We start from the raw sequence: 25,195 nt of genomic DNA, 5'->3' as shown, positions 1-25,195 counted from the left end.
GTGTTTAAAGATCATAGATCATGCCTGTGTTGTAGGCGAGTATTTTCTAATGAAAAAGGCTACACTGAGCCACTATGTGAAGTCAGAGTGTGTTCCAAAGGGGAAATAAATACTGTATACCACTGCACAGGCTGTCAGATCTGCAAGCTGAAAAACTACTGGGAAGCAGGAAATAAGATAACAAAGTAACCTATGAAATGCAGCAAAAATAGGAAAATGGTTGATGGAACAGATAAAAGCAGAAGATTTTATATGCTATAGCTTTGCACAAGATAGGAGACAGGACTGACATAACATGGTCTTTCCTGTATTTTGTGTTTGCATCTGTAGAAATTACTTGATTGACAAATGTTTTGCATTTTTCACTCAGCTCCAGTAAAGGATGACATTTGCATTCATAGAACTCTTACATACCTCTTTATTTTTTCAACGATTTATGATTTCTTTAATAACTGTTGATTTCTCTGCTATACTATGCAAAGATTACAGACCCATTATTTCCTGGGCTTATTTGTATGCAACACAGTTGGATGCACAGTTGTCCCGTTATGACTAACTAGAAATGAAGGAACAGTAAATTCACAAAAATAAGTAGTTGCTTACTTACTACATCTTTTTTAAAATTCTGGTAGAATTTGGTTTCAGACAGTAAAATTCTGAAAAGTTTAAATGTTTCGTTTTGACATTTTCAGCACTAAATGTTTCCATTTACAGAATCATCCACATTGGTTAAGAACCCAAAAATATGGAAAAAAGGAAAGAAAATTGCACCAAGAGCCAAAAAATGAAGTAACTCAATTCAGTCAGCTCTACCAATTTTTTTCCTTGCTTTTTTTTTTTTCCCCCTTCAGTTTTATCACTGAGACCAAAAATCTGTTATTCACAGAGTTTGGCAGAAGTTTACATTTTAAGAAACTGCTCAAGCTAGACAAAGGATAAGGGTACCAAAAAAGATGAAAATTTGGTTTCTCTTTGGGAAATTATTGCGTTCAATGTTTATACAGCAAATCCTAGGTTAATAATCATTTACTTCTCCCGTAGTTGTCAATTTGAAGACAACACTGCATTTTGCGGTTCTCTGTGATTAAAACATACGTCCACTGGTGAAGAACCCTTGAGGCCTTAGTACACCCATAAATGAAAAGACCTCTAGTGGTAAAGTATGTCTAACATTTTAGCCAGCAATACAGTCAGCTAAGAACTAACTATCCCTGTGAGCTTTGTAAACCCAGACAATAGGCTTTTAAATGTCTTTTTTTCCAGGGACTATAAATTAAACAAAAAGAAATACATGCTTACTTAGTATATTGCAATCCACTGAGGGCCTCTATACTGTACATCTGCTAAATTATTTATTTCATAAGACTAAACAGAACAGCAAGCCAGAAGTAAATTAGAGTAATATTTTGATTTGTCGTCTGTGTGTGTGTGTGTGTGTGTTGTTTTCTGTGTATCATTGAAAAGTATTATAACTACTAAGACACAGAGTTTTGGGGTTTTTTTTCCAGACTGTTTTCACTCACTGAGTTATAATATAAAGTACAACCTTTTCCGTGGAGTTTTTTTCTGAAGTCTTTTAATCAGGTTGTCTTAGACTAATAGTTGTAAAATTTAGCAGTCATGACAAAATGCGGAATGTCATTACTGTGCAGCATACTCAGAATTGTTCCATATTTTGTCTTGTTCCCATTTGAAATATAGAAAGGCATATTCTGTTCCTGGATATGCAGGTGTAACTCTTCCTAATAGATCCAGCTGAACAGTAGGTACAAATGGTTGATTAGTTAAGCTTACCTTTCTTTTCTCTATTTATAAGCAAACACACTCTAAAACCTTCTGTTCAAGAATTTTCCTTTAAATGGTATTTCATAACAGCTAACAGCCACAGAAGTTTAGTTCATTAACTAGCTATTGCTAACAGTTAAAATAAGGATGGACAGTTCATTGGTTAGTGTCATCTGATTTATCATGACCTTTCTACCCAGAAAAGAAGTTACCTATTAAAAAATATTTCATCAATCCAATAGAAGATTTCAGGATTAGTAATATTTTGCACTTCTAAGATTCTTATAAATATTAGTTCCTCATGACATTCATGCTAGATAGATAATATTACCTGTAGGTAACAAAATTTAGAATCAATAAGATGAAATGTGTTGGCTAGGAACTTCCATGAGTTAACAACAGAACTTGATAGAAGAAATCTTCCTGACGTGAGTAACAAGACTATAAATGTCTAATGACTGATAGAGGCATTTTTTATGGGACTCACTGGTATATGAAGAGGTTATAAAGGAAAGAGGCAAACGAAATGTAAAGTTTGCAAGGTCTCAAAATTTTGTTGTTTAATATGGTTGACATTTAGCTTTGTCATGATTAAAGCCAAAGATAAACTGGTTGGTAGAAGTGATTTTTTTGGGGAAAATCTTTCATCTCCTTTAACAATCAAAGGTTCTTTCCAGTTTGTCTGTGTTGAACCTGTACTTATACAGATTGTTTGTATTTTGTCATTTTAGATTTAGCTCAATTATATAATCTGAAGTTTTCTTTCCTTAATTATGTTTTTTTTAATGATGTTTTCTTTCCTTAATTAATTATTTCCTTAATTCTTTCCTTGGTTGGACTAGATGATCTTCAAGGTCCTTTCCAACCTAGATGATTCTGTGATTCTGTGATTATTTTTACTCAAGACATAAGATAAAACAGTGACATGAAATGGGTTATATAGCATTCTACCAGCTTATCAGTATCATTTCTTGTACAAAATTTATGACTTTCTGGTAAATACAGTCATTTCAACAGGAGTATGTTTGATTTTTTTTTGACAGCACATAAGGTAGAGGAACTAGAGCCATGTACTCTAACTTTTAATAACATCAGTCATTTACTTGTGTATGATGTCTTCCCAATAAGTCAAGCAGGAACTTATACAAGTTGTCAGTTGGAAGTTGTCAATTCTCAGTTTTATTCTCATCTAGCTATTATCTTGTTGTGTGATTACATGACAGTTATTTTACCCTTCCATGTCTGAATATAACCATTTGTAAAGCTGATAAAATACCTTGAATAACCCATGAAATATTACCTGCCTTATTTAGAAACCAGTAGCAATATTTCTCCTTCAATATCATATACATAAATAGTTAATACAAATCCTGAATCCTGGAATTTTCCAGGTGAGAATCTCAGTATACTTCAAAATTGTTTTTACTGTAACCAGACCAAAGACATCTATGAGTTGTTTTTCTTTCTGACAGAATAATAACTTTATGAAGGAGGATGTAATATCTTACAGCTCTTTAAAAAACCTGTATGGTACATGCAACAGGTTTGGAATGGAATCACTAACACATCAGTTCTGTGGTCAGTGATGAAACATTTCTTTATAGACTTAAATATTCATGTATTACATGGCATACTAAACGCTCATCCTTCATAAAAAGAGAACAGTATTGTGAGGTCAAATGGTTTTATTTTTTTTCCTTAAAAAAAAAGGTTTCCTAAGGTTTTTGAAAGACCTAAGCAATCAAGTATACTTAAAATTCATATGAAATAGAAAGTGATATTACCTAAAGTGCTGTACAACAGAGCAAATAGAAAAAAATAGGAAAAATTATTCTTCTTCAGTAATCGTGATTCTGGACTCTACTTTTGAGAAGTATGTGATGTCTAAATTAATTTTAAACCAATAGATTTTAAATTGCTGCTGTCTTCTTAAGTGCTGCAGTATACAAAGATGCTATCAAAGACAAAGATGAGATAAAGAATTACAAGGAGTTACTACCAATTCTACAGATATTATCAGTATTTGGCCCATCTTCTTCTGGAAGGACTCCAGGATCAGATGGTCCCAATTCATCAAGTTACCAAAGCATGCACTTAGATCTAGGCAAATTTTCAAGCTCCTACACGGTCTGTTGGACTAAAGCACATATTCAACAATAAGCACATGCCTGAGTGCTCTCCTACATAAAGACTGACGTAACTAAGCACTTAAGTTAATTTCTAGACCAAAACCCATATTAGTAAATAAATGGCTGGTGGTTCTCCACATTTAATACCAGTTTTCTCTTCCTTTTTTATGATATTGTCTTAAAATATTGACTGATCCTGCTGTGTCAGTATACTGGGCACCGGTATAGTTCTTCATTTTTCTGACATAATCTCAGTGATGCCTTCCAGCTGTTATCAAAAGTTCTTTATATTTACTCAACCTTCAAAGTACTGCCTGTGGACATATAACAGGCATTCCTAGGCATTCCTTTTTGCTGACGTACACTGATTTCCTTGGATATTTCTTTCCTTTTTTGTCAGTTGCTAGCTCAAAAGAGGTTTCATATCATGTAGGTCAAAGTTTACTTCATAGAATTTTTGGCTCTCATTTAATCTACTGTACCATGTGAATGTTTCTTTCCATGTGCTACAAGCAGTTACAAAGTCTAGTCACACTGTCCTGAAGTCCCCTGAAAGCAGGCCAAGGTACAGAACTCCAATAGTTAAACAGCTGGCTTCTGTACTAACAGCACTTCCCTTTAAATAATGCAACGTCAGTGGAGTAATTCAGCAGGGCTTGTTTACGCTTGATTTCTTTGATCACTCCTTCCCTCCAAAATATCTCACCAGTGCTGCCATTGGTTCTGCTCTACTGACGATTTCAATGTGAGAAGCAGTGCTGTAGGTGGACTATAGAAGTTTCAGTTGTCAAACTATCTAGGCATTCTGTGGAGAATTATAATCTTCTGTTGTAGCATTAATGTTAGAAATTACATGAGAAGTAGCCCAGGATAAACACAAAGCTAATCTACCCTTTAGAGGACTCTAGGAAGAACTCGGGTAACATGTCCTGGAGCTTTTGTGTGTCTCTTTATATTTGCTGTACATAGTGTCTTTTTTAGCCCAGCAATAGAACCTGAGAATGTCATTTAGACTGTAGTTCAGAAAAGCATTATGAATCTGAAAAACAGTGAACCTATTCCTAACCTACTATTAAAGTCAATGTTCAGCTATAACTGCAGCTTTTAAAGTAATGTGAAAGGATATTGACCTATTAGTGTACTATAATCTTGTATGGAGAAACTAAAAATATTTCCATCAGAACATCAGGGTAGTATAATTTGTACAATTTTGAAGCATTGATAGAAATTTTGGGGCACTTCTGTGAGGGATCCTCCAGAGAAGTTTGATGACAAACATGTTTTCTTATTTACCGCTGTGTCCAGTTTGTAGCTTACAGTATCTGGATGTATTTAAGCATACTATGAGGCAGTAGGTTGGTGAGACAGAATTCTTCTGCAGCCTGAACAACAAGGTTGGGAGTCTGTGGTGCTATATTACAAGGTAGTAACTGAACAAGCACGTCCTGTACGCTAGATCCGGACTGGGAGCTGGTGATCGGAGTATTTTTGAGTTACGTATACTATCTGTCTTGTGGTGGTACAGAAGACTAGGGATGCTGAGTTTGAGATTCATCTTACTCAGCTTTAGTATCTGAAAATTAGGGATCTAGTTTACGATACTCAAGTCAACAAGTAGGTGTGTCTGGAGGGTGATTTACTCTTGTTTTGAATGCTTTGCTTAAAATGAAATGAACCCTTGTACTCTGAAAGAGCTCATGTTCTGTCACTGACTACAGATAAAGCTACATGATCTAGTCTTAGATTATACACATAACTTCTAGTAACAGAACTCAAATGAAATGAATTCCATTGAAAGTGAATTTTCCTAAATCATGAAATGTATATCACTGGTGGAGTACAAAGCCATTCTCTTTTATTTCCATTTTAACAATTAAATATAATGACACATATTGTTCTAAAAGCATACCAGCCAGTCTACTGTTAAACTATGTATTTCCACACGTCTTCGACTATGTCTTGGATATCAGGCTGGTATTCTTGTCTATTTTTGAATTATAAATGCATACATATGCAAAACCAGAGATTGTTGATATCACTTTTCATCTCCTTGTGATCTTAGACAAATGGTTTAATGTTATATTGGTAATACTTCTTGAGGGTACTCTAGAATTTCTAATCTGTATTTGGAGAATTATGAGTCAATGTTCAATCACCAAGAAATGCCTGTATTTTGATACTTCTATGAACTGTTAAAATAAACAAACAAGCAAACAACAAATCTTGTGAACTGTTGTAAAGTTCCTTAACAGAAATACCTCAAGGTTTAAACGTTGCAAAGTAGGCAATCTGATTTTCATGTAAATAAGTTGCATGCGTTTTGAAGCTACAATATTTAATGTTTAGCTTCCATTTTCCTTCAATGTTTTGTTAGTGCCAAAAAATAATTATGCTTAGACTGATTTTTGTTTGTATTCATCAAAATGAGCATATATTAGCATTTATAAATGCTCAATGAATGGATGCTCTAGCTCTGAAGTCTAATTTAATATGCATGAGAATAGAGGATAAGCTTTATCAGTATGCACAAGTAAAATCTTTATGAAAGCATATGCATTTGTTAATATTGAGATACTGCACTAGAGCTACTGTTTTGTGGAAGACTGGATTTCATTAATTACTGAGTCTAAGGCAAGAAGATGTTTGCTCATTTTTCTGAAATTCTAGGCAAGTAAGACTGGGAAAACATAGGCGCTCAGTTAGTAGTGATCTATAAGAGAAATCTATCAAGACTTCACAGAGTGTTTTGCCTGAATAATTAAGATTTATAAGCTGCACCTTACAAAAAAAAAGAAAATTCTTTGATGTTTCAAATGGAGAGTAAAATAGCTATTTCATTTCTTTAAAGTCTGTTAGCCAACAAATGTAGATTTATTCCAAGAGGTGTCTTAATTTTTAATTTGTATGTCTGTTTATTTAGTCTGCCACACAGTTGAAGAAGGTAATATTTTCCTCTAGAAATATGTTTTCAAAAGCATGGTTTTTTCTTCATTGTGTATCTAATTGGAAAAAAACCCTCCTCTTCCCCTAAATTTATTTCCAAACTACAGCACTTGTAACAATTTCCTCTCACATATAGCTGTACTGTACTCTGCCCTTTTCATGGAATGGCTGTTTTGGAGGCCATTAAGTATACTGAGCATGTGATAGAGCCATTATGCTTCACACAGTAGTTCCTAAGCCAGTTGCAACGTGTGAAGAGAAAGACCTGTAGTTTTGCAAGTATTGCACTGGGATATGAAAAGGAAATTTCAGAGTTTAGAATTCTTTTGAGGAAAAAAAATAGCAGAAAGAGTGGGAAACAATATAATGTATTATTTTACACCAATTCAGTGCTCTAGAGGGTGAAAGCTTTGCCAACCTAGCACAATTTACAAGCCTACGTCAGATTCCAGGGCTGGAAAGTGCCAGATGCTGCCAAAAAATATATACTTTGGCAAAGGAAATGCTTTGCTGGAAAGAAATTCACTATTGCAAGAATAGTCAGGTTTATCAGGGTTTAGGACAAGATAATTAGAAGCCAGTAGGTCATCGTTACATTTGAATATTGCCCCCTGTAGTGCATCAAGGAGGACAATGATAATACAGTCATCCATCCATAATGAGAACACTTTCCCTCCTCTTCTTGTATGGGCGTAAACAATTACTGATTATCCTTGTGCATGGTGGAAAGATGATCAGTCATGATAGGACTTTCATACTTTTCTTATCCCATAGCCAATGTAAAACTTTTGTTTGGATTATCAAATGAATAACAATGCAAGAACCATAATTGAGTGAAGTCCTAGCATCACTGAAGTTGCTGGGAAATCTTTTAGTGCAGTCAGGATTATGTCCTGATGAAGCAGGTGCCAGAAGCTACTTATATATAACCTGATCCAAGGTCTATTAAAATCAATTAAAAACTTCCATTGCTGTTAGTAGCTTTGCATCAGGCTGATATAGAACAAACCCTTGCTTTTTCATCCAACTTTACAGTTCAGTGAGTAAATACTATCTTAGTGGCATCTAGAGAGATTTGCAGGGAATGGATATGATGTGATTCCTTGAAGGAGATAAGACTGCTGTACAACGTGAAGCAGAACGACTGTTACGTGGTTAATGACGCTGACCACATAACAAGCAGTACATTGCTTTTCACTGTGTAATCAGGATTTTTATCTCTATAGGTACTCTTTCTCAGCTGTATCCTGAGAAATGAAAGCAAATAATCAATTACAAAGATGGTACTCTTGTTCCTGCATTTTGGAATCATCGTCTGGTTAGAAGCAGAAGGTGTGAATAGCTGTTGCATTAAGTAACTCCTGTCTAATACCTTTCACACTGTCCAGGAGTGCACCTATTGACATACATTACAATTTTTATTTATATTTATACAGCACTAGCACTGACAGGTGGGTAAGCAGTTGAGCACAGGCCACTGTCATCTTACCTACTACAGAGGTAGACAATTTTCATTTCCTTATTAGAAACAAGTGCAATAATAGAAAAGAAAGCAGGAGGGAGAAAGAAGATAACAGTAAGGACCTGGCCCACTTCTCATACTAGTTTTGTATTTGTCTAATGCAGTTAATTTCAGTGGATTTATTCTAATGTGCTCTAAGCTCTAGAGCTATAAGCTCTGTTTAGTAAGATCTGATATCATTGCTGAGGGCTTTGTCAGCAAGAAGCATCCAACCTTGTACAATGATGCAGCAACAGAGCATAAGGAATAAACATGATTCAGCCTTGTACCTGTGCAGTATTGTCTGAATCGTGTTTAGACTTTCAGTTATTGAACCTTTCTGTACAAGTCAGAATGACATTAATTAATTTAACAATTACTTTAAGCGTGGTAAGATGACTTAATGCTTTTGATAAAAGCCCAGCATGTAGTTTTCTTATGGCCAACATTTTAAATGGGAATTATTTTCCAGAAAACTGATTTTTTGATTGTCTGCCACTTTTGGCATATTGGGATACTTTCATTTGTGAAGAGATTCCTGATTAGCAAGCACAAATTAATCACTACATTCAGAAAGGGAATTAAGTCAGAAAGGTTAAGAGACAGATTCTTTTATCTTCACTGATGTTAAACAGTACTTTTTCCTAAATTAAGCGAACTCTTTGCAGAGAAAGATAGTACTTAATTTGAGTAATATTTATGGAATCTACATATCAATTATTTGCACAGGAGAAGGCTGTGACAGTGCCAGGAACTGAACCTACATCAACATAAGTGCCAGACCAATGCTTTAACTATATACCTGTCTTCCTTTAACTTTATTTTTGGGTTGGTAGGGCATGTAAATATCTAATCTTGAAATGAATCATTCCTTTGAGGTCATGATGCTCCCCTTAAACCTGTCTAATGAGAAAAAAAGAAAAAGTGAAACTTTCCAGTGGAGCACAAAGTCACTAGGGAATGAGGATGAAGTAATTGGGATGAGAAAGGGACAGTGAATTGTGTCTGGAAACAAAACCAGAACTAAACCTAGCTAAAATATACTGTTATACTCTATTCATCTTTCACTCACACTGGTTTTCTACCAGTTGTAGCTCTATTCTTTAGTGATTTAGTACTGCAATAGGAGCTAGGAGAATCAGTTCTAGTGACAGGAACATAAAGACAAAAGAAGTCACTGCCGAATAACAAATTAAACTACTCTCGTTCTCCTTAACTGTCCAGCTCACCTTGTTATTACTGAAGACATGCAACGGGATTAGAACGGAACACTGGTATAGTGCAGGGAGAAATTAGTTCTAGTATAACACCTTAAATACCAAAACTACAGTTTCTTTAGGATCATTGAAAATGGCAGTGCTCATAGGCAGTGAAGCTGGTTTATGAAGCAAACAGGAAGTAATCTTTCTTTTACAGGGCTGACAATGCCTGCTCCAGTCACAGTTTTTAAAAGGTAATGTGGTTTCTGAGCACACTTTTTTAGGTTCTCACTTGCTAAGTTTTAATGTCCTTTTCAGGGAAGTTCAAAGGTTTTAAAAGTTCGTTTCCATTTAAAGATAAGTTTTTCTAAGTAACCAGAATTATTCCTTTCTTTTACTAATTCCTTTCTAACTTGTTTTGACTTGATTAACAGTTGAAACCTCTGCATCAGTTGAAGATTTTTTTAAATGGTTTCTCTTATTTGGCAACATTGTTGTCCTTATATTTTGCTAGGTTTGTTCTGTGGGTCATACAGGAATACTGTAAACTTTAAAAGGACTGTGGCAATGTTGACCTGGCTTTTAAATTCCACATGCTCACTGACTTCTTTTGAGCCACAACTTTGTGCATCCACAAACATTTAAGCAAGGGAATCCAGCTGAGCAGAAAAGAAGTAGGATGAGTAAGTATGCTTACAATGGTGAGACTTTTTCATTTATCTTATGTGTGTACTAATGTGTAAACTTAATGGTGACTCTGTAAATGCTAATCCTGTTAGATGGGCTTCAGTCTACAAAATCATTTTTTCCAACACTGGGCCAGTGTTTTTGCATATCATGACATTCACTTCATCAGGCTGAGCCTATCCCTGCTCAAGAGTTATCATAGTTATGAAAAAAAAAGAAAAAGTATTGTGGAAAAATGAAAAAAATTCTTGTCTTAACATTCTTGGCCAGTGGAGGGCTTACATGGTATCACAGAAAATGAGAAAGTAGAACCAATTCCTATGAAGTGCATTTCTAAAGAATCTCTTTTCTTCCTGTATTTGTTGTTAGAAATCACAGCCATTTTTAATTTTTAAACTTCCAACACCTATCATTCAATTTTTATTCCTTTAAATGTTAATAAATCTCAAAGCCTGGAGGACTTCAAAGAAAGCTTTTGATCATCTGAAGGCATAGATTCTGAGTTGTGTCTGAAGATATTTCTTGGACATAGGCATCAGTATTAAGGCCTTTTCAAATATTTCTGTTGTGAGACTTTAGATATTTAGTTCAATCATTACAAGTTACTTAGCTGTATTTGAAATTAATAATCCAGTATTCAAATATGACATTAAGATTCAAGCTGTACAAAAGAAAATTAAATTCAGGCATACTCTATTGCTACCCAAAATTTGACCTAATAAGATCATAAATATTTTTAAATAACTCTCCTTAAGTAGTTAGTTGTAGTTAATCCTACAATTAAATCTGATATTGATATACATAAACTGAATCAAATAGGACAGAAAACAATACTGCGACACAAAACCCCTCACCAAAACACCAAAATCCTGTAGTTTTTTGTTCTTTGCTTCTTCTATCTAATTCAATAGAACTAAAGGAATGGGCAAATATCCAGGGAAGGTTAAGTCATTTTCAGATATTATAGATGGTTTATAGAGGGTTTTTTTTTAATAACATATTCAAATTAGCTTTGTCATTAGCCACTCAAATGTCATTAAAAAGTGGAATAATATATACAATTTCTTCTGACTCTGTCTCCTAAAAGCGATATTGCATAATTGTGATAATATTTGCAACCTCCTGCACTTTTAGTATTTATACACTTTGAGTATGGATGTAGAGGCCAGCAATACAATATTTCTTTCTCTTAGTCCTTCTGTACCCAAACTTTCTAGAGTTCTTTCCATTAAGAGTGATTTCTGGATAAAATATGACCATTGCTCTTACTGAACCTTTGGTCAAAATGTATACCAAATGAAAGTTTTTTGTGGTTTGGGAAAGTTGGATTCATTTTTTTCCCCTTGTTTTTCATTTTACATTCCTCTGAACTCCTCTTTGCTAGCCAGAAAGGGAGGTGCCAAAATAACCCAAGGAGGCTGTGCAGCCTGTCCGGAAGTGAGTTCAGCAAGTTTAGTGAGAGGGGCTGTTCATGTAAGATTTTCAGTGTAAGGGCCTTAAGCAGGAAGACACTTTAATTTTGCAGAACTCAGTATCCCCATTTGTGAAATTCAGAAAAGTTTCAAGTCTCCATCCAGGAAAAAATCCTAAATGGAAGTAAAATGAAGTCACTTTCACAATTCTGTTTGTTTAAAATGGGTCTGAGTTTTCTCTTCTTTGCTTCCAAATGATTATCTAAACTACATCTCTTGTGATTTTGCTTAATTATTTGCAAACTCTTCTCATCTGTCAGTTGCTTATGCCTGTCATGCATTACTTCTTGTCTTCTAATATCACTTCATAACTTTTCTAATGAATTTCCTAAACTCATTCCAGCATTCTAGGTATTCTTTGTTTATCCCTCTAGCAGTTAAACAGCAGGGCATTAAATATGTTGTTATCAATTTAAACTTCATAATTGTTTTGACTTTCCATCCAGCATCATAAAACTGCTATGCAATCAACTGTGATCACTCTAAAGATTAAAAACACAAAAATAAACTATTGCATATGGTTTTCTCTATACCACTTCAGAGCAATATAGTTTTTAGACCAGATAAATTTAACATATATCTCATTTAGAATTAGTGACAATAAAACATAAGCATCCTCCTTGCTATTTTTTCTAATCTTAATGATACAAAGCATAAACCAAAAGTTTTGATGCAGGAAATAGCTGCATATTATGGGCCTGCGTGGGACTGAATCTCTATCTTTCTCTCTTTACGTGTCTCTCTCTACTTGCACAACTCTGATATGTTGTAAACAGCTACTATGCAGTGTCTTCGTTGAATACTACAGGTACCATGGAGGTGTATGCTGCCTCTCCAATGGCTTCTTGTGTTTTCAACTGTATAAATTATGTCAATATTACATGAATTACACGCTGTAGTGAAATATATATATAATTTTTTTTCTCTATCCTACAAGATAGAGAGATGGAGCTGTTGTAATGAAGCCATTTCGCTAACAAATAGATGCGAGCACTGGAATTTCCTGGATATTATTTATATTATAGAGCAAACTGGCTATGCCTCTGGAAGATCTGAGTGATCACCACATAATAGATAAAATTTACTCTAGTACATCAGATTTACAAACAGACTTTCTGTCCTTTAAATGCTTTTAATCAATTGTTCTTAAGGTCAAGGTCTACAGAAAAATTTAAACAAAATGTTTATCTGACAGGGACTACAATTTATTCCTGTATCATTCTCAAGTTTTCGGATTCCTTTTTCAGTTAAGACCAGTTTTATGGCCAGTCACACATTAGCCCTGAAATCACAGTATCTGTAACACCCATTAAGACTAGCTGTAAGTATATAGACCTTTTGTCCTTCGTTGTTGGGATCCGGGAGTTTTTATAATTGTTGCATCTTCTGGCCAGTGTGTGTTGCTGGAATGCTTGGAGACTGACAGGGGCATTGTAGACATTGTTTTGTGTGCAAAACATGGGCGGTAGGTTCAGTTCCTTTTTTACACTAGAGGGCTCCTTCACACTTGGTTAGCAGCGTGGAAGCACCTACAAGTCAGAGCAGTGGAAACACGCTGCAGTGTAAGGTTATGCCTGCACTACAGGACATAACAGGGCTCGCTGTGTCTTCGGTTCACAAAAATTGCTTCTGCATATTGCAATAGTGTCACCTCACGAGCAGAAAGGCCTGTGATAAATTTCTTTCTTATCATATAACGTGGGAAGAACAGAAACACTACTGAACTACTTCTGAACAAAGAGAAGCTAAGATTTGCAACCTGTTCAATTTATAGATACACATGAGAATGGTAAATGCTGTAATCAAGCCAGCTGATCAACTGGAAATCTTACCTTGAATGTTTCCTAAAATTACGGTCACTAGTTAAGATTTTTGGAGGCTATTGAAAATCACACCAACTTGTCTTTCTGTTGTTGGAGTGGCTGACTTAATTTAATTTCCATAGTGTGACCAGTATTTTTACAGGTTGAGGAAAATGCTTATGCTAGTGCTGCATGTTGCAGTAGTTTTTCCTGTCAGTATTTGGATCTTGGACTACAGTGGCTCAAAAAACAGACAAGAACTAGAAAGTGAGAAGTAATCTTAACTGTTGGAGGAAGGCACCCCCGTGTGAAAACTCCTCTTGACCTTTTTTAGACCAGAATTGCAGATCATTTTGACCTGTAAATACAGTTCTGGAATTTGAAAAATAAATTGATAGAGAATATATACAAATCAGGAAGTAAAACACTTCTGAAATATCTGTCCTGTACTCTGTCCTTTGACCTCTTTTCTGCATTATTGATATTTTTCTTAATTCTCTATTACAGAAATTTCTTAGTATTAATCAGGGTAGGCTTTCTTAATTTCTAGTTTAAATGAATTATTGTGGTGGAAAACCAGGAAATTTACAGATAAAATAGCTGTATGCTATTCAGTAGTTCAGTAGACTTTTAATTTTCTAAAATAACTGTATTCAGTGCAAGGGGTTGTGTAGTAAACAGTGTTGTCCATTCAAGTAACGTTATCAGAAATTGTTCCCAAAACACTGAGTTTTGTTGATATTTTAAAATATTGCTACTGATCTCCACAGCTTAAGCACTTAAGCCCTACCCGGCTCTTTGTCAGCTTCATGCTTGGGAAATGTCACTGGAGTGACAGCTGGGGAAGTGAAGGCAAATAGCAGAGAGGAAGCATTGAAAAATGCTTGGAACATGTTGCTGTATTGTAGGGAGAAAAGATACTAGAAATACAGAAAACAATATATGGCTTTTAAATCCACAAGTTCCGTCCTATGTAGAAGACTGTTTAGCATTGATTGTAATTAAACTTATATGCATGATGAGCAGTATATTTATAAGAACTCCTTGCCATTCTTCAATAATGCAGCAACAAGGAAGATTATCCTTTCCCCTACTCCAGGATGACGTCATTGTGCTGATAAGTAGGACTTAGGAAAGGTTTATGTTCTTAGCACTAGAATTAAAGAATATAATACTCCTTTTAATATAGTAATTTCTAGCTCTACTAATTTTCAGTGTTTATCTTGCAAGATCATTAGGAAATTCAGAAATCATTTCTCTGGTTTGAGACAAAAAGAGTGGGGTGATCTGAGGATAAATAAGCTCTCTGCTGTAGTGTTCCTCTACCACTTTATCACATCTGGCAAATATCTACAAGGTCTTTCAAAGTGATATGCTGTAAAATTGCTAAGAAATACAGTCTTTAAAAATTCAAACATACTGTTAACATTTTATGGTTGAAGCTGGTAATAATTATTGAGTACTATATTTGTTTCCTAATGGAACAGACGTTCTTAATTTATTGTTTCACATTGTAAATTTTCACATTAGACACGATACTGGCTCAAGACAAAATATCAGTGATAGGACACTTGTTCTTTCTTTTTATTCTGACAAAACTAGACATTATTGCACTATGTCCTGTATCTTGCTCAGATTCATTTTGACTCATTTCCTTACAGAAATTGCTGAAACCTCTCCAGAGTTCTTCATGGACCATTCATTCATTATTGTCTCAGTGCTCTAGTGTAATTATATGAAGTTGTATTTAGTGGATGTAGAAGAAGAAAGATTAAGAGTTAGCTCTTCTGGATGGGCTATATGGCATCTGGTATAGCTCAAGTTGGAATCAATGAGGGGCAGCCCAATCCCTAAAGAACAATTCATTCTGTCTTACTGCACAAAGTACATATAAGTGGTAGAAAATTAAATACTCCTGCAAAAGCAAAGTAAATATCCTGTAACACTATCATCAACTGAGCAACAGAACACAAAGTTTGGTAATCATACATATAAATTATGATTATTTGGCACCATAATATTACCATTGACACCAATATTTGGAGCAGGTAACAACATCTAAACTTCAGATTGCCTGACACTTTGTAATATTAATCTCTGTCTTAACATTTTTATAATTTAACCAAACCTTAACTGTTTGGGTTTCAGGTTTTTTGCACTGTGCATCTTTGATAAATTTTTCAGTTTTTCTGCTTTCTTCTTGTAAAGGAACGGGAGAGAGAAAGGTGCAGCTAAAACCATGGAGTCATTTCTGACAATAAGATTAGAAGCCACATGGTTTTGCCCCTATTAAAAGGTAAGCTCCTCTTTTCTGAAGTGTATGGCTGTTTTATTGAATAACCCTTGCGTTTCTGTGATGTGAAGGTTGAATTTGGGGAAGAGACAAAAAGGAACTAACTTTGGTTCAGATATGTGCACTTGTGTCCTGCATGTGGAAATTCACCTAAAAATTGCAAATTTCCAAGGTACTGAGGTATTTATCAGTAAATGTATGTATAGATATTTAGCAGGCCAGTATAAGCATTTACTGGTTCACTTCTCTGAAGAGTTGGCCTCTGCATGTGTATTTATACCCTCCTCATGATTATTTCAAGGAGTTGTCATCTGGCAACTCTCCTGCTCTTCAGAATGACTGCTATCATTTGTTACTGCTACCATAACCAAACCTGCTGTATGATATTGACATTTCCCCATCTGAACATTGAGGTGAGGTTTCTCTTCAGAACATTTTTTCCTGCACTCTACTAAGATTGAAGCTAAATGAGATGTGACTTCTTTGTGGTTAGCTGATCTGGTGTGGGTATTTCTATAGAGATGCTTCACAGTCTGCTTCAGAATCTGCGCTAACCAGGACTGCAGGACTGATACTTATATAGCCATCCACCAACATGCAAGTGCTAGTACACAGTGCAGTCACTGCCCAACCCAGATCTGGTAAGAAAAATTGGGCACAACTGCATTTGCTGTGCATTTGTGAGAAGAGAACTGTCCTTGAAACCTGGTTCAAACATGATTCACCCTCAAAGGAATCAAAGTCCTAGTTCAGGTAAGGTAGCTGCCAAATACAGAACTTTATTGGCAATTTTTAAAGGCTTCTCGGTCTTAAATTATGGGGTTTTTTGATTCATCATTTTTACCTCTTTCCAGATTAAATTTTTCTGCCTTGTTTGTAACACTTTTACTGCTAATTCTCGCCTTCTTTACTTCTGCATGCAATTCTGATGTATAATGACTGTTTTTAAAAGAAATATACTAGAGTATTGACTCCTTTAAATTAATGATGAATATCTGAATGCTCGGACTAAGGGATTATTTTTTTATTTTTACTGCGTTAAGAATACTGGAAACTTTCGAACAGAGTTTCTATTAAATTTGAAAGAGTAAAACTATTCTCAACTGATTTTCCCAAATCAAAACTACTTAGCAATTCTAAAAAATAATACCTTCACAGTTCACTAATGCAGTACTGACCCAGAACTGACAGATATCCTACCTACAGGGAAGTCACTGGCTTCAGAGAAGTTAACCTCATGGGAATATTGATAGAAACAGGGCTAGGAAAAGAGCATGCAAGGCAAGTGTGCTCTTCTCTGAGGTGACTCTTTTGATTTATTGCCTCATCTCTGTGTTAGCGTTGGCAGAATGTTGTGGAGAATGAAAAGAAATTGCTTACTAGGCTCTACCACTTTATTGAGAGGATGCAAGGAAAGTGGTGTGAGAAGTGGAATGTGTGGGGAATTAGAGTGAGAGCACAGTATTTTGTTGCTGGCAGATGTCTGCTAGGCTTCACCATTTTACTGGGATGGTACAATTCAGTTGTTATGACACATCCAGGAAGAAAAACAGAAAACACGAGCTGGAGGCTTGGAGAAAATTAAATGATGATGACTCAGAACTTACACCCCAAAGTAAAATGAAGATTGAAACACTGCACCAATTTGTTTAGCAGAGGAATCTGAAGCACACATGAAGAAATGAGCTTCCAATTTATTGAAGCTTTGCACTGATCTTCAGATGAAGAGGGTAATATTAGAAAGCTAGTGTCAAGGTGAAAGGCAAGGATGATAAACTGCAAGCTGATCTTATGTTTTTGCTGCCGTTCTCTTTTCAAAATATTCTTTTTGTTCAGTGTGTAGCAGCCCCACATCTGCTTCTGCTGAAATCCAAGGAAAAGTTTCAGTGCCTAGAAGTGTTATTGTTTGCCTCGTTTGGCGGGGAGAATGAGTCTCAAGTAACCTATGAACTCTGTGCCATATACTTGCAGTAAGCAGAGGGCGTGCTGGGGTGATCTACTTAACTTGCCATTAAGTTTTATGTAACTGTTACAGTATTTAAAAACTTTGAGGGATTCTCTGCAGTAATATGGCATACATTAACTTCTAGTTTGAAAGTAGTAGCCAGTTGTTATCCCTTATGTAAACAGATCTATTTTTATTGTATTTACTGAACTGTCTTCCTAAGTCTGATAGACTATTACCTATAATTTATCATCCTCACTGCAATGTGGCATTTTGCTTAAAATGTTAACCCTTCCAGTGATTGAGTTATATATGGGTGAGCTTCTAAAAAATAGTATTTGGATGGATATGAGTTGTTACCTGAATTGGGGGATTTCAAAAGCATTTAAAAGGTGAATAAATATCATTGCCTCATTTTCACACACGGTGAAAGTAAGACAAATACAGATAAAATCGGTTTGTTCAAGGTTATGTAAGCTAGTTAGTCCCAAAGCTAGAAATAGTCATAGCCCTCCCAGCTGCTTTATTCTTTATCCATTGCCAATCTACAGAAGCACTTGGTCTGTCCTCTGAAATATTAAAGTTGAGAGAGAGTTTATACCAATTAAGCTTCTCATATTCAGAAGTCCTATTCATGGATTGCACAGAAAGGGACTGTGTTAGCCATAATTGTGTACTGCTGGACTCATATGTTTCAACATCTCACCATTTCTTTTTATGGGTGTAAATTTTATAAATAAATTTTCTGTAGCTCTGAGAAATTGGTTAGCAAGAAGATCATCTTATGCAGCATATCAAGAAAACAAGTGACTGTGGGTTTGATACTGGAAGTAACTTGTGTCCAGAATTCTTGTGCACTTTAAGTAGCAGTTATAATTGCCAAGTGTTGAAATACCAGATGGTGGTCTTGCTATTTGTTACCAGGGAAATTCAGGTCCTTTTATTTTTGCCAAAGAAGCTGTAATTCAGTCTACCCTAGATGATGGTGTTGTATGGGGCATATCATCCCTTATTTTGTGAAAACATAGACTCAAAACTCATCGAATAATATGCAGTCCATGGAGTATAGTAAGCCTTTATTTCATATTTTTATGCATAATAAAGACAGTGTTAGTGGTCTCCTCGGTGGATTATCAAGAGGGCAATGGCTACATTATAGCACTGCTGATGACTGTGATCACATAAAGGGACTATCAGTCCAACATAGTGTCTCTGGTTTACATCTCCAATATACTGATATTCTAAAAGGGCAGGTAACCGATAACACCAGATACTCCCTACCACATGTCACTTGAGGCAAAGGGTACGTGTCATTCCCTTTACTAGTACCTGGCAATACTGAATTCTGTTTATCACCAGCCACTTGGCAACAAGCAGTATTGCTCGTCAGTGCTTTGCTGCTGCCCTGCACAGCAGCTGCGCTGGAATTTCTGCAGCTCACAAGGATGAGGTAATTTCTGTCGCTCCAATAAAAGCAGAAGGAGGCTAATGGTTCTTTAGAAAGGTGCTTAGGTTTGAAGAAAAGGAGGATTACATTCCCAGTTTCTGTTACATGCTGTTCTCCATTGTTTACAGTTGTTGGTCCTAAACTAAACTAAGTTAACTTGGACTGATAGATAGACCATTTACTCAGAAATTTGGGAGTACTATTCTCTTTATTGACCGCATACATTTAGGTGCATCATGGCCCATTTATAATGTAGGAGCTCAAGTATATTGCCGTCCATTAAAATGATCAGGATTACCTCTCTTACCAGACTGTACCACCGTGAGTTATAATGGTGGTGAAACCTGTTCTTACTGTGTATGTTGCCTGAATCCAAGCTTCCACTGTTAACAGTGACTTAACAAGCTTTACATTTTCTTTTCCCCTTATAAAAAATATAAAGAGCTCAAATTTCAAAATAAATCTCCTGAATTATACTTTATTTAATATCTGACACAGTTGAGATTTTAAGCCACTGAATGCACATATAATGCATTTTAAAAAGTGACATTGCTATGGTTATGAGTTACACAACAACATGATGTCAGCCCTCTGATTGGTGCCATGGTATTTAGCAATGCCACTTGGACAGGAAAGTTCACACACAGAAGCCTGTCCAACAGTTCTAAGAATTTTATATCTTTTGAAGTATTCAATATATTTCTTTATGTGTTGAAGCACTGGCCTTCCAAACCCTTGTTTTTATTTTCCAGCAATCTCAGTGAACTTGGGGTCATTGGATTGCTTGCTTTCTCACTGGCTGCACTGAAATCAAGCAGCCACCAGCTAAAGTACTATAGTTTATATGTGTCTAAAACAAATTCAAAGCAGTACTTTAAAACAACATTATGACTCGGTTTTCAACATGGCATGAGGATATAATGCATTATGTTTTTATAGTGACTGTTGAGAAATGCACTGGTGGTCTCTGCTAACACTCACACTATAAAATTACTCGAATGAATTCTTGTCCAGTTAGTAGTTTCAATTGACTACCCATGGATAAACCTTATTTATGTTGTCTTTACTAAAGATAGGAAATTATTTATTCCAGATGCAGATTTAACGTGCAACTCTGAGAGGTGCTTACACAACCACAGTACTTCATGAACTTTTTGTGAAGAGATATAGGGCTTTCCTGTTCACCTTTCATGAGGACCTTCCTTAGCTGAAAAGTAAAATAAATGTTTTTATGTTCTTTCTTAATTGTTTTTAGACTTTTCATATAAAAGCAGATCTCTTCACCAAGAGATTTCAATCATTTAAAATTTTAAATGATTCTGCACTGAATTCTATTTATCACCAGCCACTTGGCAACAAGCACTATTCCTGGTCAGTGCTTTGCTGCTGCCCTGCACAGCAGCTGCGCTGGAATTTCTGCAGCTCGCAAGGATGAGGTAATTTCTGTTGCTCCAATGAAAGCAGAAAGAGGCTAATGGTTTTTTAGAAAGGTGCTTAGGTTTGAACAAAAACAGAAGAAGATTACATTGCTTTTGTTTCTAGCTCTCTTAGCAAAAGTGCTTTGTTAGCTCAGGTAGGACAGGGTATATGCTGAAGCTGCTTTTGAGCAAGCAGCACACTTGCAGCTGCATGTTTTAAAATCCACTTTTGCCTTTTTGCTTCAGTTTGCCCTGTATAAAGGGAAGGTACTACTTCACTGTATCTTTAGGTTAAGTTCATTAACATTTGTATTCTGTTTTGAACATACTAGCAGAAATGCTAAAATTTGAAAAAAAATCCTTGCCATGCCCAGTTGGATATGTTATTACTAGGGAAAAAAAACTTACAAATGCTCAAAGAAACAGATAATTTCCTGGGAAATCATAGGGTGTTATATATTTGTCCGAGTGCTGCAATCAAAATTCTATGATGAGCACTCTAGATGAATTTATGAGGAAAATATTAATTATTATTGTCTGCAGTGTTTGGATCTTGTAAATCAATAGGGCATGAGACCACGCATTACATAGGGAAGACAGAATAAATATTTGAATAATTTTTTCCTTCTCCCAAGAAGTGTGCATCCTGCATAACTACAGATACAATTTTTTGTTAAAGACCATAGTCATTTACTGATGGACTGTATCATAATGTAAAATTGATTGGCCTGTGACAAAAATTAAAGCTAATATTCCTTGATTTTAAGGGATTCTTAAAACCACAGCTTAACTCATTACTTCTTTCATTAAACTTTTCTGTTTGAGTAGCAGTACATGTTTAAAAAATGTGTTTAATTCGTACATTCCTGCATTATTTGTCATTACACAAACATACTTTTTAATAAAATCTGCAGATCCTTTTACTCCTTATATTATAATATATTCAGAATTATTGTACAAAATTTAGGTGATGTCAGATGGTCTCATTGCATTGGAGGCTAGGTCTAAGTCACAAGTACATGAAACTCTAAACTAAGACATCCTAAAGAGGTTTGAGGGATTTTTAATTATATTTTTCTTGTCAGAAGACAAAGAAAGCAATAAAATATGCATTGTCTCCAACTTCCTGCAATGATTATAATTTTTCTCATGTTCGATCTTTATCCTGTATTGTTTGTGGTCCATGTTTAGGCTCTGGCCTCTTGCAAATGAGGTTAGTAGAAAGGTAACATTTACAGTACTTATTAACCACTGTCTGTTCCAGAGTGCCTCTTAGAATATTTATTCAAATTCAGCCTTCATTATTTTTAGCTCACTTGGGAAATTATTAGCTTTCATCTGATGCCTCACATATTTATGCTAGAAATAAGAAGATTTCATACTAAGCGTATTAGTATGTTTAACGTCAGAGAGGAAGCCAAGTCATTATGCCAATTCTTATTATAAGGAGCTTTTAATAGTGATAGCTTTTTCACAAGTAGTCAGTAAGGTCCATAAGCAAAATTTAGACAAGGAGCTAAGGACCCTGACTCATATTTCCAAAGCTACTGAGGCAACTAAAAGCACAAGCATATGCCCATTTTTAAAGATTTTTAAAGAAACTCTCTAGGACCATCTATCATTGATTTCAGGGGAAAGTAGCTATATGACTGCTTTTGAAAAATCTCTTGAATGTCCATCTTCCTCTTCAGTGCCCAAAAGACATTGAAAATCTGCGTCATATGTCTTTGGGAACCTCCAAGATCTCACTGACTTTTCATGAGACTCATACTAATTTTTGAAAATAGATTAATACTTCTAAAAAGATAGTCTTCACTCTTTTAGATGTAGCTATCTACCTGTGACACAATCAAGATCAATTTAGGCACTTCAGCAAACACTTATGTATGAAGAATTGATGATTTTTAATAGTTTGTACCATGAATGGTAGATGAACTTTAAAATTACACTACAAACAGTTCAGGCTGGTTTGCATGAACATTAAAAATGAGGGGTTTTTTGACATACATGTATCCATTTCAAATCAGGCACAAGTAGTACCTATCGATTGCTCAAAAGAGCCTCTATTTGCTATATTAATAATACAGAAGGAAAAATATTAGAAGATCGGCTGGTAGTTCTTAGGAAAAACAGATGACTAGTTAGAAACCAGTGGGAATCCAGTCAAAGGAAAATATTTGTGGTGCAATGATACCTATGGCCAAAAGACCTAGGAAAATCAATGATCAATGTTTTCTTTAGTGAGCATAGAGAATTCCTCAAATTAACTCCCACTATTCTCAGTAGACTAAGCCAAAACTAATTGAAGTTAACAGATAACCTTGAGTAAGTATCCATGGACTCCTCACTATGGATTACAAAATGAAGAAACTCCTGGATAGGGCCAGCCTGGATTATTAACATCATCATTTTCCCCTTCTTTGGTATCATCTTTGTCCCTTTATCATACTACATATCAGCTTTTCCTTGACAATGTCTCTCTTTTCTCTGCCATATGAAAGTGTAGATACACACTTTTTGTTATATCATAAAAAACCCCAGCAAGGGCATTTCTAAAAAAATTTTGCTCTTTTGTCACAGAACTGAGCTTCGTCCCTTTCATATCAGAGTATAAATTTTTATTTGAAAAGAGCAGCAGACCCTATCACCACTTATGAATTCTGCTCATTTTATTAGCCTTCATCTTAGTGATCACAGGAAACAGTTGTGTTTTATTTCATCAAATCCTACTGCTTTCAAAAACTAAAATGACTGTAACAAAAATTATAGTAGTTGACTTAAAGTCATTAGAGTTGCAGTTGTAGAATTTCATTCCATTGTGTGCAGAAAGAAAGACAAGACTCGAATTCTACAAAAAAAAAATCTTCCTACTATTTTTTGAATGACCATATTATCTTGACCACTCCACTTTTTGGAATGATTGTATCTTGGAATAGTGTATCTTGGAGTAGTTATATTAAATCTACTGTATCTAATTCTTGAAATAGTGGTGGAACTCTGAAATTCTATGAAAACCATTCATGTGAGTATCTCATAAAAGATCACCCTTCATGACTTTTAAATGCAGAAGTCAATACATAACTGTGAAGTGATAGAATGTTGTAGAAAAACTACCTTCATTTCTACCCCATTTCCCTCAAGCCAGACCAAGTAGGAATGGTTCAATGCACATTATTAAAAGTAGCCTGAAATAAGATAAACTGTATACATATTCATTCATAGCAAATATAAATAATCCTTCCTGGTTTTTAGCGTTGTACTCTGTTTTGAAACAATACAGTTACTGAAAAAGTTTTGTCAAGATCTAAACAACCTAAAGCACAGTTCTTACCTCCTATAGCTGGTTTGGAAATTTTAACTACTGCAATTACTGTTCCCTGCAAAGGGATCACTTCAGGGATCATGGAATGTGGTTATCTTTGAAGTGGTTCTGTACTGTTTCTATATTGCCTTGGATGAAGGAAGGAACTGAAGCGAGGAAGGTAGAGGGATTTTGTGCTGTTGGTTCAACTCATTGAATGTCTAACAACCTCAGGCAGGGTTCTGTCTTACTTCAGTCATATTATTGCTTTTATAGATGAGCTCATTAGGTCAGCAGTAGCTATTTTTTAAATCTTCAAATTGCCTGAGTATCTCGAAGCTGTACTTGAGCATCATTCTGTGTCCTTTCTCCATGATGATACTTTATGGCACAGCATTCTGATGGACAAGATGCTTCTTTAATGACCTCTAATATTTAGATGTCACTCTAGGTTTTGAATATTGTTATTGTCTCAATTTCTTAAAAAAACTGCTGGGCCACATATGTATATTCATAGGAATAGAAATGAATCCATGTGAACAGCAGTGTAAAAAATTGCTTCATTATTTATGCATGGATAACTGCACCTTGTCTCATTATGCAGGAATAAAACATGAAGAAGTGCATGAAGAAGTGTTACTTATTATGGCATGTAAGAGTATATTCTATCTATTCTATCAAGAAAGAAAAGATAGATAAGTTTTTCCCTTCTACTTTTACTGTCTCAGAGCGTAGTGGTTTCTCCAGCAGGACTCACAATTAGTCAGACCAAGGTCTGGGAGTTCTTAAAGGCCAAAGGAGAAACTCTAAACAGTGTCATCTGCATAAGGCACATTCTGGGTATTTGCTTAACTTTGTTATACCATGGCGGCTAAAATAAGCTTGGATTTGCTTTGATCTGAAATGTGGTCCATATGAGTGCATCCTTATCTCCACATTGAAGTTCACTGTGTGGTTTTAAATAGATTCATCCCACCAAAATGTAGGCTCCTAATGGAGGGTCCTTACTCGACTGACTTAACTAACCTAAGGATACAATTGTTGTAGCTCCCTTGCTTAATTTATTGAAGAAGGAAAAGTATGTCTTACAGGATATTCAGAATTTAGTGAGAGCTCTGGAAGTTTCTTCTCTCACTGACTGTAGAATGAGCTTTAGTAGGCTCCTAACTCAGATACCTCATTTAAGTGCCCAAAAGTATATGGAATTAATCTGAACCAGAATCTCCTTGTGTATATTGGATCAAGCTCTGTTTAGCCTTTATGATTCAGAAAG

At 35.4% G+C, this 25,195-nt stretch overlaps 1 protein-coding gene across 1 annotated transcript in view; it reads right to left on the bottom strand.

The window, feature by feature from the left end:
• The window catches only part of IGF1 (insulin like growth factor 1), a 49,236-nt gene that overhangs the window by 10,394 nt on the left and 13,647 nt on the right, over nucleotides 1–25,195 (bottom strand). The window lies entirely within an intron of this gene.

The sequence above is a fragment of the Strix aluco genome, chromosome 5, assembly GCF_031877795.1.
Source record: "Strix aluco isolate bStrAlu1 chromosome 5, bStrAlu1.hap1, whole genome shotgun sequence".
Classification (NCBI taxonomy): Eukaryota; Metazoa; Chordata; class Aves; order Strigiformes; family Strigidae; genus Strix; species Strix aluco.
The sequence above is the reverse complement of the archived record's forward strand: the minus strand, read 5'-3'. Positions and strand labels throughout refer to the sequence as shown.